Source organism: Etheostoma spectabile, chromosome 12, assembly GCF_008692095.1.
Source record: "Etheostoma spectabile isolate EspeVRDwgs_2016 chromosome 12, UIUC_Espe_1.0, whole genome shotgun sequence".
NCBI lineage: Eukaryota > Metazoa > Chordata > Actinopteri > Perciformes > Percidae > Etheostoma > Etheostoma spectabile.
In genome coordinates this window covers 2,067,213-2,077,001 of record NC_045744.1, presented here as the reverse complement: position 1 = coordinate 2,077,001, position 9,789 = coordinate 2,067,213, and positions in this window count along the sequence as shown.

The window sequence follows — 9,789 nt, the reverse complement described above, 5'->3', positions numbered from 1 at the left end:
AGTAACGTAATTGAGCTGTATTTAGACATAAGGCAGAACATAGAAAAACCTTTTCAGGCAGCACTGTGGCTCAGTGGTTAGCACTTCTGGGTTCAAATCCAGGTCATTCCGGGCATTTCTGTGTGAAGTTTGCACGTTCTCAAGGTAGGAATACAGTTGAAAATTAAACTGGCTAACACTGGCACTCTAACAGAAATGTTGATTAATTTGCATTGTCCTAATCAAATAAATAAATATGAGGTCTTACTAAAGGTACCATTAATATATTGTGTTTGTGGACATGCTTTCACATGGAGGCCGAGTTTCTCAGGATTACTACTTCTCCCCTTCTCTCAAAGTTCCTTGGACAACTAGACCAGCACACTGATCAGCTCATCGAAGTGTTCAGGAACAAAAGAGGCTCTGCAGGGAGGAAAATCCAGATGATACTGTCCACAATTACAGAGGTATGTTTTGCACCCTATTAGTGCACCCTTATTAGTATAAAGTTGGGCTTTAAAAGTTGCTCCAAAGCTTTAAGCTATAACTGCAACTCCTGTGCTTTTTTCAAATAATTTGTTATTTGCAGTCACCTTTGAATATTAACACACATGAGTGGCTGTAGCTCTGTTGAGGGATCCGATGTATTGACATTTTGAACAAAAGGTTTGCTTCTCATCATACAGCACAGGGACATTTCCCTGATTACACTAACAATTGAGGCCAGTTTTCAAGTTTATCTATTAGTGTTTAATAAAATAAAGTGGTGGTAACTTTGTTTGCGATGTCATCTAGTATTTATTGAGCGTTTATCTGTCTTCTCTTTCTTCAGAATGACACTGTTGAAAAGAGTAGTGACTGCATCCTCAGGGCACTTTGCATTTACCTGAACGAAGACCCGAACATGCTCGTCAAAGAATACCAGGTTGGTAACTTTAGTTGTTTTGTTTCTACATGTATCAAACCAAATTTTGAGTAACCAATCTTGTGAATTTGTTTTAATTTGCATGCAATTTGTTTATTATAGTTTTGTTTTAGGGGGGTTTATTAAAAATCCACCATGGATTTAAATTAACATTTAACACTTGTGCAGTGCAATCCAACACAGCTACTCTGCCAGGCATTATTGTATTACACTTATAGATTTAGAGTTTTTTCTGACATCAGAAAGTAATAATTTTACTTCCAGTTGTACTGAGGTGGTATTGGGTGGTGGGGGCATACTAGAGTATTATATATATGTTGAAATGTTGCATTAATATTGAAAAGACCCGTTGTTCTTCCCTTTACCTGTTGCAGGACGGAAAGTGAACGAGTCTTGCACCAAAGAGTGAATGCAGTGCTCAAGAAGTACGGCTTGGGTGACATCATAGGACAGTACCTCAGTGGGGAGAAGCTTAAAGGGCAACTGGAGACTGAAGAAATGTTCAAAGTCAGTTTTTAGAGGAGATACTAACGTGGAACATCATAAACATATACATGTATTGTTATTACTGTTTTAAGGCATCTAGGAACTGACAGGATTACATTTCACTGGAATTGTATTTTATATGATTTCATACGACAAATGATTGGATGATTGATGGAATTAATTTGCTTTTGACAAGGTATAAATATTTTTTTTGCAAACCACAAGGGCTTTGGCTGTGCGGTGAAGTCAGTGCATGTTTGTGTTCAGAGTGGTTAGCATGTTAGCATTTAACACTATTGTACTCATAGAGCTGCTAGTATGGTTGCAGAAGCTGTAGTTTTGTCTCAAATTATGTAGTCAGACGGAGCAGTGCCTTTAGTAATAGAATAAGTGTAGTATTTTTGTTTTTATTGTTATAACTTATTTCATTGTACTTTATTTCTTTAGTAAGGGTTCATTAAAATAGCACAGCCAAACTTCAGCAAGTAGAGCGTAAAATAAAACTGGCATAGCTCCAAATCTTTGAAATTCTACATACACACAACATGAAATTAGGTGCTTGTGCTCCTGACAGGGAGCAGTATGGTGGAGGGGGCTTTTTTTAAGCTTTGGCGTGAGCAGACACTCAACAGACATCAGGAGGAAAGGTAGAGATGCGGCATCTCAGGAGAGTGAGCCATCACAGCGTGCTATAGTCCCTGATGCCAATTAACGCTGTCACCCATTTACCTACTTTGTGACATTTTGGGTCAATCTGCCTCCAAAGAAGACATGCAGCCAACATGCTTGTTTTCTTAGTAAACTGGTGGTTAACAGAAACGCCCTTAAGACTCAGTAATGTGCTTTATATGGGTCATGTTTCAGGCTTTTGCTTCTGCAGAGTCTTGGAAATCCAAGAGCATATCCCACTGCACTGATCTTAAAGTGTCCGCTGGTAGCTTTCACTAGACATGCAGACTGGCAGCTAAAGCAGAGGGACACCACTTCAATGGCTTCCATGTTTATAGACAGGTCAGCTGGCCTGAGTTGTTAAATCAGGTTCGGTCCAAAAATAGGCTCTCTGTCAGCTGTTTTACATTTTATGAGACACCATATGCTGTGAGCAGGGATGTAGCACCGGCTGCAACCAAAACAACGCAGGGGAAAATGACGTTATTCCAAGTGCAGCTAATGTATAAATCATACTGTCTCTGTCCATGGTCCTGAAATGAGACATTCACATGTATTTTCTGCAGACACAACCAGGACCATATTCAATATTTCTCTATTTTCTAGTTCATATAATGTACTGTATGTGATGTTTATTTTTCATGCTTCTTATTGTGTATAGTAATCAAATTACAGTATATTGATCTATTGTTTTTTTAGTGCCTCTACTTTTCTCTTATCAATACATTTATGCATCTGTCCTTGCACTCTTTCTTTCTTTCGCTGCTGTGACATTAGTATTTCACTCATTCATTTCATAATGTTTGTGTGACCCGGAAGAGACATAAGAACGTTCAAAGTCAGAAAATATCCAGCGTTTTAGTCAAAAAACCGAAATCCTACATTTCCCATGATGCAGCCAACTGACATCATCCAGGTTAATTTACTTTAGAACGCTCCTTCAGACACACAGAGGACAAAATATACAACGGCATACTCAACATAAGTAGTAAACTGACCTCTACTGTACATTGTGTGCATAATAAGTAGAGGGGAGCACCCCTTTAATTTTCCTGTGTGAGATTAATGAAGTGGTATTTTATCTTTCTATCTATCTTTTTAATATTTTGTCATCTTACAACATAGACAGTAACTGGCATCCTTGTCTCTGATTCCCTGTCTGAGCCTACATACTGTACATGCTATGCTGTACTACTTTCAATGATGGAAGAAAATCACATGTTTTGTCTGTAAACCTTAATCTGTAAATTGTATGATAAGTAAAAATATTAAAAAACAAGTGTAATCTAGACGTATAACGTTACATGAAATATAAATACTTTAGTACAAGTACCTGGAAATTGTACAGTAGCCTTCTTTGTAAATGTACTTAGTACTATGCAATGAAATAGCCTACCTGAGTCTGTTTGTGACTTGACTTCATACTCCTATAGTATATCTTGGATAGAAAATAATACCCCATAATGGTTCTTTTTTGTAGGCTCTCAATCAGAACTCTGAGGTATCCATTTATTTAACCACATACACACCACATGTTTCTATAGAACGGTGCATTTTCCTCAGATATAAAGAACAGCCAAGCCTGAAACCTGCTTCAGTATGGGCCCTTCACTTTCATCTATCGCCTGTTGATGTCACTCTTGCTCCTCTACTCTACACCATCATACATCATTTGTGTATATACATGCACAGGACATGTCCTCCATGGAAGGACACACCCCATGGGTGGCCATATGGTGACCTTTCATGCATTTTACATAAGATGTCCTTCCAGCTCCTCTCCTCTCAGGCATGTTTGTCCACAGTGTGAGTTGAAGTGGTTTTAAGGCAGGTGCAGATGTGCGTATGTTTGCTCTGTCTTTATCAGAGATGTGCCGATTCAATTCTTTGCCACCCTCATAGGGTAATTGGGGAATCTGATATCTTGACAACATTTGCACAGGCAACTTCATGCAGTTTGACAGGTGTTGTTGTTTGATGCTCACTTCTCCCACCTTTACTCTCTGAGAACATCTTTATTTTGCCCTGCGTATGCATACAGGTCACTCTGATGCAGGCATACGAGTACTTCCAGAGGACGAGAGCCAACATGCGGGGCACCAACCTTCTGGGGGCGCTGTCCTGGTTATACCAGCAGCCCATGCAACGTTCATATCCTCGCCAGGTCTTCATCATCACAGATGGATCCATTTGCAATGTGGCTAAAGCGCTGGAGCTGATCCGCAGAAACACATGTGCTGGCAGGTATTGAGATAAAACTTAACTACCAATCAGATGGTTAACCCATGGGAATCATGTGTAAAGGATTGTACATAGAGATATCAGGTGGACATCCAATATGAAGCAAAAACGCTAACAAAGATTTATTCTATATCTAGTGTGTGATAGGACATTAAACCACTGAGGGTGACAAGGAAGCCGAGAGGTATGGAGTGCAGTGAGTGCAGGCAGAATGAGGTGATAAAAATGACAGCGTCACCATGTGGGGAAGAAAAGAGAGGAAAAGAGGGGACACATGCAAACAGTGATCTTGAAGAACTGAGACCAAAGCACTGCGTAAGAAAGTAAAAGAAAGGGCGGAGGTATTTTTCTGTCCCGCCCAGTAATCCTGTTAAGTGCTCTTCTCTGCAGTAAGAGTCACGCCCCTCTGGTTTTCCTCGGGCCCTTCAGCAATGCACAAAACAAAATGATCTTTCATTAGTATTCTCCTGCTGGACTGACTTTCCACACTGTATTGTGGATGTGGTAAAGATGTAATACTGTGTCTCTTCGGCAGATGCTTTAGCCTGGGCCTGGGTCCTCAAGCCAAACTGACAGGGGGGACTACTGAGTTCTTAGATGAAGAGAGACTCCAGCCCAAGGTCAGCAGCACTGCAACACTGCCACCTAAAGGAGAAAATATCAATTGCAGAACAATTATAAGCATTATCTTAGACTTCGACTTCTCTTTATTAATCCTTTTGGGATGACTCCTGAAAGGAAAAATAATAACAGTACGAACATTTGGCTATAAAAAGACATAAAAAAACATTTACCTTAAGTTATCAGTGAAAAATGTCAGTGTTAAGTCAAATGTTAAAGTGACCAGGTATTTAAGTAAGTCCAGGTGTGTATGTATGTATGTACACTACCGTTCAAAAGTTTGGGGTCACCCAAACAATTTAGTGTTTTCCTGAAAAGTCACACTTATTCACCACCATACGTTGTGAAATGAATAGAAAATAGAGTCTAAATAGACCTAAACTGTTTTCAGATGTGTGAACATGATTACACAAGGGTTTTCTAATCATCAATTAACCTTCTGAGCCAATGAGCAAACACATTGTACCATTAGAACACTGGAGTGATAGTTGCTGGAAATGGGCCTCTATACACCTATGTATTTATTGCACTAAAAACCAGACATTTGCAGCTAGAATAGTCATTTACCACATTAGCAATGTATAGAGTGGATTTCTTCAAAGGTAAGACTAGTTTAAAGTGATCTTCATTGAAAAGTCCAGTGCTTTTCCTTCAAAAATAAGGACATTTCAATGTGACCCCAAACTTTTGAACGGTAGTGTATGTATTGTCCTTTCTGCCCTATTTCCTCCTCCAGTCCTTGAGTCTACTGGTAAGACACTTGAGAAGGAGCAGCTTTCTTCTTGTCTTATGAGATAAATACATATAGCTTTAGTACTTCACATTTGCCTTTCAGCATATCACAAGCCATTAGCAGTGGCCGTTAATAAAGTCTCTGAAAAAGGCCTTTGAACCTGTGCTGACTGACGTACGGATTGACTGGTGTCTGCCAGAAAACATGGAGGCTTTTCTATCACCCTATGAAATCCCTCCTTTATACCCTGGGAATCGTCTAATTGGATACTTCACTCTATATGATACAGTGTACGTAATATCTACCTGTTACCAAGCGATACCACGTGAAGGTTATCCAGACCAGTAAGCATTGTAACATCATCTGCATGTACACAGCCTTCTCTCTCACTGAAAGCAACCCCAACAAAGGCTTTCCAGACAGCATTGACATCCAAAACACAGGTATGGCATACTACCAACTCACACACACTCATATTTTAGAAAGGCACATGAATTTTACACAAGTACTATCCAGCCTGCTTCGTTTTTGACCATTCTTTTTTCATCTGTTTCTTGCAATTCCCCTATCTTAATGGTATAAAAAAAATTACATAAAAAATAAAAATAAAATAAAATAAAAGGGCTTGCTGCAGTTTTTACTCCGTACTGTGTTCAACTTGAAATACCAAGAAGAAGCTGCAAGGACACTGGAGTTTGTTCAAAGGTAAATTTGTGCCAGAAATGTTGTTTGAATATGTTACCAGGGTAACATCCAGCTCTGTTCAGAAATATTGAATTTCATTTATTATAAGCCATGCTGGTATACTAACTTTTACAGTTGTTGTACCTGTCTCCTGCACATTAAAGCATACCCTGCTTCCCTTTGGCACCCATCTTAATGAAGGAATGGGGCTGTTCAGACTGGCCATGTCACTCTCTGTGGTGCTCTCATTCAGCAATGTGTCCCAAATATACCGTACCAGTGTTTCCTAATGCCGCCCTCAAATCAAGTAGATATTGAAATAATGACAACAGCTGATCTTGTTGTAATCTTAATCGTCTTCATTTTTTACTCAATTACTGTGATAGGGTTCCATATTAAATGCAAATTATCTTTACTTACCATACCTAATATGTTAAATACTTTCTCTATTATTACATTTTAGCGTCTCATTGGCATTAATCCTGAGAGGGGAAGAAAGACCAGCCAGGGGAAGGTGGTGTCAAAGAAGACGGGGAAGTTGGTCCACAATGAATCCCCATGTGGCCACTCTACTAAAAAATGTGATGGACTTTGAGTGGGGCTTCATTTAGCCAGTATAGGTCAGTCCATCTGTCTCAGATGTCCAGGGTCATTGTTGAACCCACCATTGTGGAGATCCAGTTTAATTGTTGTTGTTAATGGAATAGGTGTAATTTAGTTTTATATGCATTTGATGCAGTGACCTGTTGTCTTTGGGTGAAGGAAGAAAAAAAAAACTAGCAGTAAAGTGAAATGAATGTGAATTGGCTGATAATTTGTACTCTGTGCTTTGTATAGAGTACAAGAAACCGTCAAACCAGACTTATTTTGACCAGCTTTAATAAATGCCTAATGTTGTAAGTTTTACAGTAATAAGTTAATGGAGAATACTGTAGGAACTGTAAAATAACAGTATAATTGCAACCAAAGCTGACAGTATAATACTGTAATGTGTTTATTCCATACAGCACAGTACTGTAAAATGTTTACAGTACTAGACTGTTGTTGTAGATCCCAGTAGGTTGAATAGTGGCAATTATAGCTGCCAGTAGTTTACTGTAATTTAACAGGAAATTTTGTTACAGGCTACTGCCAAATACTTCAATTACAGAACTGCAGAAATGAATGTAATGAAAGAGCCTCCTCTTTTCTACATGTTTACCCCGTATAGTGTGACAACTTATGATGGGGCAACTTTTCACAAACGCACATTCTGCATTTAACCATGTTTTCGGGGTCTCTCCATAGTATGAAGAAATAGGACAACTTTCTGTGCAGCGTACAGGTGCGTGGAGTTGCGGAGCGCTACAGCCTGGCACGTGTGCCTCAGCCACGTTGGGTAAATTGACAAATTGGTTCAAAAGCTTGTATGGCCCTGTATACACAGCGGTGACCGACTGACACCAAATATCTCTGACACAACCCTGTATTCTGCACAGGTGGCCAACCCTCACTGACCAGCGGTGCTGCTGTGGAGAGAGTGAGCAGCACCAAATTCTGGGGGTGCACATCAGTGAGGGCCTCTCCTGGAAAACAAACAATGAAGTAAGTGAAGACAGCGAGAGAGCCCCCCCCCCCCCCCCCCACACACACACACACACCTATCATGTGTAGCCTATCTTCTATAGGGGCTTCATTGGGAGCATCCTGTCCAGCTGCATCACTGTGTGGTGCAGGAGCTGCCTCCAACCTTAAGACCCTGCAAAAGGATCCCACTTTATTCTTTATCGTCACATACACACAGTACAATGTGGTGAAATCCTATTGGTGCATTTGACCCCTCCTAGGTATTAGGAGCAGTGGACATATACATACAGCGTCCGGGGAACAATTTGGGGCTCAGTGTCTTGCTCAGGGGCACTTTGACACTTTGACAAGTGAAGGCCCCTGGGCGGATTATTGGTGTCCCACCCCCCTCACTCCTGGACATTTACCAAACCTGCCACACCAGCAAAGCAAGACTGACCGGACACAAGACCAGACTAATTAAACAGCTTCATTCCCCAGGCAGTCAGGAAGTCAGTCCCAGGCAGTCCCCCTCTCCCTCCCCCTCTCCCTCCCCCTCTCCCTCCCCTCTCTCCCTCCCCTCCCTTCTGCCCCTCAAGAACTCTGATTGCATCCTGGTGGATGGTTTGACTCCGACCTGCAGCCCTTAGTCATTCCCCCCTCTCTCTCCCCTTTCATGTCTTCAGTTGTCCTGTCAAAATAAAGGCCTAAAATGCTCAAAAATGTATTTATTTATTTATTTATGTCCGTGAAGACGGCGTTTTTGTGTGCAGGCATGCTGCCGTGTGCCACAATCCTGGCAAAGAAGCTGTTGAGGTAATTTAGCAGAGCGGTGTTACTGTCACAGGTCTGTGGCGAGGGTTTGTAGTCCGTGATGGTCTGGATCAAGCCACAGGCTCCGCGTGTCTCTGCTGTCTTTAACATGGCTGTGTATTTTTGGGTGTAGTGAATTTGGCTAACCTGATGCCATGAGACGGGTTGGCCCTTGCTGTTCTCAGGCCAGCAGGAAGCCCCTCTGGCTACACACATACCTGCTTCAGAACTGGTTTGGTGATTTTCACCTTTGGTCTGTATGCAGGTATTAGGACGACATGGACTAGTCAGAAGGGCCGATGTGGGGGAGCAGGAAAGGCTTGTATGCTCATTTTAAGCAGTAAACCAAGTCCAGGGTGTTCCTTTCTTTTGTAGGAAAGTTCACATGTTGATGGAAATTGGGGAGAACAGTCTTGAGATCTGCATGGTTGAAATAAAGTCAAGAAAACATTCCTCAGCACAAAAAAGAACTATTGCTGTATTCCCAGATTTGTTGGAACCCAGTACGGATCGAGAGATAAAGGTGAGCTCTAAAGACGAGCCCACGGGACAGTAGGCTGTTTTCACAGCAGTAGTATAGCCTACCAATGAAGATGCAGTAGGAGCAGAAGTAGGAATACTATAAGTAATAGTAGTATAGTACTACTAATACTACGATTATATATAGTTTAATCAATCCTGCACTTAGTGATAGCAGATATTCGTCAAAACTATGGAATCACTGGAACACGCACCTGTTTTAATTATTGGGCATTGCAATTTGTAGGTTTGCATGTATGTGTTTCTTTTGTGATATTTTTGGGGATCAGTTTGTCTATATGTTTATGTTATATTTATGTTTGTGTTTGGTCTGTACCCCTTTTGTAATGTGTTGAGTGTACTTTTTTTTTATCTGGAGCTTGAGTCTGTAAATAAAGAAATATAAATTTAGTAATTAGTGATAGAATGTAACAAAGTACATTCACTGTATTTAAGTACAAATAATAATAACAATAACAATAAATAAATGTTTTATTAATTGTTTACTAATTTATTTTTCAATGTGAAGAAATGTTTGCACACATTTCAATGTGAAGAAATGTTTGCACACATT